Source organism: Falco biarmicus, chromosome 4, assembly GCF_023638135.1.
Source record: "Falco biarmicus isolate bFalBia1 chromosome 4, bFalBia1.pri, whole genome shotgun sequence".
In the NCBI taxonomy this organism is placed as follows: domain Eukaryota; kingdom Metazoa; phylum Chordata; class Aves; order Falconiformes; family Falconidae; genus Falco; species Falco biarmicus.
This window is the reverse complement of record NC_079291.1, coordinates 39,591,440-39,597,813: the sequence shown is the minus strand read 5'-3', so window position 1 is coordinate 39,597,813 and position 6,374 is coordinate 39,591,440. Positions and strand designations below refer to the sequence as shown.

The window sequence follows — 6,374 nt, the reverse complement described above, 5'->3', positions numbered from 1 at the left end:
GCAGCTAAGGCTGCTTTTACTTGACTTTAGGACTCCTGTATGTGACAAAACACCAACCAAAATCATGGAAAAGATTATAACCCACATCCTCTTAGCCTCTCCAGATAAGTAGGAAATTATCCTGAGCAGAAGTCAGGAATATATCTGCCTCTGTGTTTTTGTTCGTTTGCAAAACAAGGACCCACAGGGGCATGGCAGGACAGCTAGGCAATCTGTTGTGCAGGGCTATGCTTTTTTCTGCAAGGTATAGAAGAAATAACCAACACTTCATTGGAAAAAGAATTTGACCTTCACTTTAAAATATGCCTTAGTCTGCCTAAGAAGCTATAACTTGATCTCCCCAGCCTCACCAGTCAGTAGTACTGAGAAAATAGTCAAAGGAGCATCTAAAGCCTGAAAGCATGTCCCTGCACCACCACAAACGTCTTGATAGAACATGTGGAGGCCACAGACTCTGCGTTTTACTCCCATCTTTTAAATGGTGCTTCCCCAAGAGTGATGTGAGTGCCAAGGCCAATGCAGTATTCTGTGCCTTACAATGCATGGAGGATAGGGATGATTTATACAAAATAAAGAATACAGCAACAAGCTCCCCTTTAATATACTGATTTGAAGGTTTGGAAAGGCAGATTCAGGTGCTTTAAGTGGTATATAAATATTCAATTATTTTTACAAAATTGTTTAATCATTTCATAATCAAACTTAGGTGCCCCCACCTTACATGCTCCTCAGTCCTTACATGCAAAATCTTACAACCATTTGCAAAACACAGGGTAAATAAATTCCTTCCCAGGGAGGTACCAGCTCTGCCACAGCTCTGCCCCTACATTACTCTAAGACAGCCTCCAGGACACCACTCTGCTCATTGCCAGGTCACCCTCCCTGCCTCAAACCTTTGATGTGACATTCCCAACACAAAGCAAAATTACCCAGCTGTTCAGTCAGAACTCCCATGCTCTTGGCAGTGAGGGAGGAATTTAACAAGAGAGAGAAGGAAGAGGAAGATTGCTGCAGCACAAACAAACTAATAGGCCACAACAAGGCTTTTACCATCAGTCAGATTCTACTGTCCATGCTGGTTTTCCTTCCTCCAGAGGCAGGGCCACACTACTCCAACCCAACCCCCCTCCTACTAGCCTCAGTGCTATTTAAATACTTTGCAGGAACAAGCTACAGCTGCACATCATCCATGTCAACCAACCCACTGCCTTTGTGGCAAGGCCACAGTTGCATGTTATCAATGATAATCAACCCACTGCCTTCATTCATCTACAGCAGATGGGTATGGAGAAAAGGCATAGGGATTTTGTTGATTATACCTATTAGACTTTCTGAGGTACCTGGCTAGGATGGTGGTACAAACATGATTGTGTTAGACAAGCAGAATCCATACATTGAGACCCAGGTTTGTGAAAGAGCACAATTTGCCAGACGTTCCCCATCACAAGTAGTAAACACACTTCTGACTAAAGTTTTCTTCACAAATACTTTCTTTCTCCAAAGGGCAGCATCTGGGCTTTACAGTGCTATCATAAAGGCTTCCTTTTGGGGTACAAGATGTGCAGCATAGGAGTAGTTTAGACAGTAAACCTGAAAGGCTATTAGACATCAGGAAAAATACCAAAGGAAAGAACAAGTGCAATTAATAAAACATAAAACATTTGCTCCATAAAAATCTAGAATATCATCATTACTGCTTCAAATTAGTTGAAGAGTAATTATCCCCAAGATGTTCTGGCACCTTCTACATCTTGCTTGCAAAAGTTTGACAAAACAGTAAAGAACTCGTAAACATAAGGATATCAAAACTCTGTTGGATTAATAAAGGGAAAAGAATTAAAATAAGTTACGGTAAGTAAAATGACAATACAATCAAAACTGGACAGCACTGGTTATCTGTGTAGGGTATGTGCACACGCGAGTATCTGAACCGCAGTGAAGGTGACCTTGCGTAGTCTCATCTGATAGAAAAGCAGATTAAAATTCCACTCTCTCTCAAATATTGTCATTACCTACTCTTAATAAACAATACAAACCTAGTGGAAGAGTCCAGGTGATTGTTTATGTAAGTGCTTGATTTGCTGAAATTGTGCTGCCTTTTGCACTGAGGTGATTTAGACAGTGAATTCATTAACCAGTTTTAGGAGCATTGAAATACTTTGTGAACAGGGTGGAAAAAGTCCTTCTGAGGCTTTACGTTAAAGAAGGTCTTCTTACAAGACTTGCACAATGGTATTCAATAGCATAAATATTTCCACCATTTATCTGTGGTAGGAAAAAAAAGAACAATTCCATATCCCAGTGGTGTAAAGTCAGCAGAAAAGTCAAGGTTAAGATTGTCTTTGAGGCATATTCCTCCTCTGGCTGGACTGGGTGAAACTTACTGGAGACAAATGTGCCCTGGGGAGGGGTGAAGTGGTGATCCCTGCAGCCCTTCAGTGCACTGAGCAGGCTAGGTATGGCAAAGGAACAGATCTCTCTTCCTTGCCTAAGAAGAAAAGGAGCGAGGGAAAAGGGTGTGCTGAAAGGGTGTGGAGAGTGAAAGGAAAGAAAGATGGGCTGCTGGATGCCCTTCCCTCCCACCAGATCCTGAGAAGAAGAATGCTGTGCTCTATACTGTGCTAAAACATGACATTCAGACTTAAGCACTTTAAACAGTCCCCTGAGCTATGCTGAGGGTGCAGAACAGCTGTATGTATAATTAAGTAAAGCTAATTACAATAAATCAAGTTAACTAGAAAATCAGTCAGAGCTTTTATTCCTGAAAGTTCTGTTGTTGTTGCCAGAGTTGAAATTGCTTCAGGGCAAGATGCTGGGCCACTGCAGATTGTCAGAGATCTAGTCATTTAGTTTTATTTTTAAATCAAAATTGGTAAGTGGAAAATGTTGGAGTAATGGGGAGGGTGTTCATGTGCCTGAATTTTAGCTCCAAGTTTAGAAACTAGATGAGGAGGCTGATCTCTGTAGGATAATTGTAGAGACGAGGTACATGCCTTCTCTTTCTCTTGGCTACAGTAGACTTCTTGAGTGTTCAAGTTGGCACCAGAATATGGTGTGAATGTTTCCTTTGCCCATCTACCCAGCCATGCCTGCACAGCATTACTCTAAAACTGTAACAGGCACAAAAACTTTTGTTCTAGCTCAGCTTTGAAACATGACACAGTCCAGTGAAAATATAGTCCAGCTCCATGAAAGTTAGCAAAGTTATACAAATATGCTGTTAGTGATTCCTGTCAGAGAGCAGGATCTGCCTGCCCATTTATTGAGATTCCTGTTTCAAGCTGTGCCAGTGAAAAAGAGGCAATGTGCCAGGAGAAAGCCCAGTTCTGTTGTAACTGGTGGAGAATGTAATGCAACCAGATGAACACTAGACACTTTGGATTTACAGCGGCATCGCTACCCTAAGGATAAACTCCAGGGAGAACAACATACAGTATTGGTTGCAAACATTTTACGGAGAAAAGCGTTGAACAGATTTTGGCTCTAGCTGAGGAAATGTGTGAGGCACAAATCTCTGGAGTCAGGGTGAACACACGGGGAAAGTGTCATTGTAGTCTGCATTTTTCTTATGCTCTTCCCAGAACGTCTGGTGCTGTCCACTCTCAGAAACAGGATACTGGGCTGGAACGATATTTGATCTCACCTTAAACAGTATGATGATAGCAGTCTGCTCCTTCAGTTCCAGGATGTATTCAGGAAGGAACAAATTGTGGTTCAGCTGGCACACAGCGAAGAGATGCCAAAGGCTGTGAGAATTCCTCCTGTGTCTCAGTGCTGGATTCTGGAGTTAAAGACCAGATTGTGAGAGGGAGAGCGATATTTCTTTGCAGAGTAATGACTTTACTTTGTGCAAGGAGAAAGGAATTAGATTGGCAGAAGCTTTGATTTTGCCTTCTCCCCACAACAAGGCAGTTCCCTGTGCTGGAGAATATAGACTGCTCTATGCATCGCTGCCTCAAAGTGCTTGATTTTCTCCAAGCCTCTCCTGGAACAGTGCAAAAAGATGCCCCTCCACTGCCCAAAACTGGGGCAAAACATGGAGTGAACCACCTAGCAGCAAAAATACCATTGAAAACTACATCTGATTCATCTGCATTTGCCTTATTGAATAAGAGGGGACGTCACCACAGTAAAGATTTTTTAGAATAAAAATGAGTCAGTATCTGTCTTTAAAGGACTCAGTTTAAGGGTAGGCGTAATGCAATCCACACAGGCTGTGAAATTATTCTTATCAGGAGGCTTTACGGAATGGTTCTGGGAACCAAGGTGAATTAAAGTTTGACCTTATTTTTAATATTGTCTTTCTTGACACTTTCTCTTATATATACACTTGTTTTCAGGTTTCAGGAATGAGCTGCATTGATCCTGGTTTTGGAGATCAGTCATAGTGGTAAACAGCAAGTCTTTGTGATTTATGACTGGGCTTGCTGATAGTACCTTAGAGATGCCTGAGCACCTGCAGCTGGAGATCCAGTTTTAGGAACCAGGAATTTAAGCCTTTCAGGTATAGCTTTCACAGCTGTGCTCATTTGTGAGATGAAACCAAATCAGATTAGACAGTGATTATTACCAGTGACACTGATCACTGTTCAGCCCATGAGAAAGATTCTTCTGGTTTTGTAATATTCTTCAATGCCCCCTTCCCCATGCCATTCTTGACCAGCCCCCTAGTAAAATCTAAATGTGCAGGATTTCTAATAGCACTAATAATAATGAAGGGAGAGTGTCAGAAACTACTATGCATGTCATAGATTTGACAAAATTAGTTGGTGAAGCATTCAGACTAGTCAAAAGTGGGTTTGTTGTTGTATTTATATTGACTCATAATGTGATTTCATACCAGCTACCCCAAGAACACAACTACAGTGTGCAAGTCCTGGTTAGTCATCCCAAATGGCAGCAATATAAAATAAAACTGTATTTCTGAACACTAAGTTTAATTAACGTGTTTGCTTGTCATTATACTTAATGAAAACAAAGGTAGCATAGAACACACTCATGGCATAGCCATGCACACACAATTATCTTTTCTTCATGTATAGCAAAGTTGGCTATAAAGGCATCCTATACTACAGGTAAACCTGTCAGTGACCGGAAAGACTGAGTCAGGAAAGACTGTCCTTAAACTCCAAGCTTTAAATTCAGCCATTTTCACTGCAGACTAAGTGATACAAGGATAAATTTGGCTAGGGCTGGATGTTGCCATGATATTGATAGAAAGGGCTGTGCTACACTGCAGCTTCGCTTCTGGCTGCACAGCATGGAGCAGAGCGCTAAGGAGGAAGTCTACCACCCTCTGAACCACTGCTAAATCTGCCCTTTGGTGCTGATGGAAAACTTCAGCATGTCGGAGATTCATAAGCTGATTTGTAACATTACATCCCTTAAAACAAACCCAGCAGCAGCAGCAGCTAACAATTGTGGGAAAACCCCTGCAGGTAAATGGCACATCTGTATTGATCAAGAGCCACTTAATAAGGCATTGAAAACATGTCACTATTCATTAGCAGTGATTGAAGGCAGAGATTCTTATGGCCAGGAGGAATCATGATCTGATAGCCTGATGTCCAGTACAACATGGGTCATAGGAGTCCTCTAGTACAAGGCCAGCAGCCATGTTTCAGCTAGGGCATACTTTCTAGGAAATAAAGCATAACCCTAATTTTTAGAAAGTCTTTGAAAGCAGAGCCATCTCAGTCATTCATAATATGTTCCAGTTGCTAATCACGCTGAGCAGTAATCTGTGCTCCACTACTCTTACTGATCTCTACTAATCAGTTCATAGACATCAGGAGTAAGATTCAACCAGCTCTGGGCACCTTCAGCAGAGGCCTGCAACTGCAGTAGCCCCAGTAGATGCCTTTCATAGACAGCGAAGCAAATAGAAACTTTAAGGGAGTGATTCATCTAAACTGGTTTAGACATCTACTCCAGACTGAGATGAATTGTGCTTTACTATCCACCTAGAGTATTGTTTACATCTGTATTGACACACAGAGCTTTTAGATAGACCAGCTCAGGTATAGACATAAAGCCAGATGAATCCTACTACCATGCATGACATGCTGGAGAGTTTGGCCTTTCCCAGTTAGATACTTTTGGACTATAAGAAAACTATCCCTTAGCTCTGCCCTTGTTGGAAGAAATACAATAAGATACTTTAGTATTTGACTTGTTTCCTAATGCTTTAAAATATTCTCACAGTCTTCAAATTTTCAGTTACCTTCTTGGACTGTGAACATCAGAACTGGACACAATATTAGAGATCTGATCATATGTCAGGATGGTAAATAGAGCAGTAGTAGGAACAACAACATATGACTAGCTGTATTAGGTCAGACCCAAGGTCTATCTAGAAAAATGGCTTGTCTTTG

The 6,374-nt window shown here is 41.4% G+C and overlaps 1 long non-coding RNA gene across 2 annotated transcripts in view; it reads right to left on the bottom strand.

Moving 5' to 3' along the window:
• Window positions 1–2,827: 2,827 nt before the first annotated feature.
• The window catches only part of LOC130147761 (uncharacterized), a 62,377-nt gene continuing 58,830 nt past the window's right edge, over window positions 2,828–6,374 (bottom strand). For both annotated transcript variants that reach the window (XR_008821330.1, XR_008821329.1), the window contains one exon: window positions 2,828–3,781. This is a non-coding gene — a long non-coding RNA (uncharacterized LOC130147761). The remainder of the gene's footprint in view (window positions 3,782–6,374) is intronic.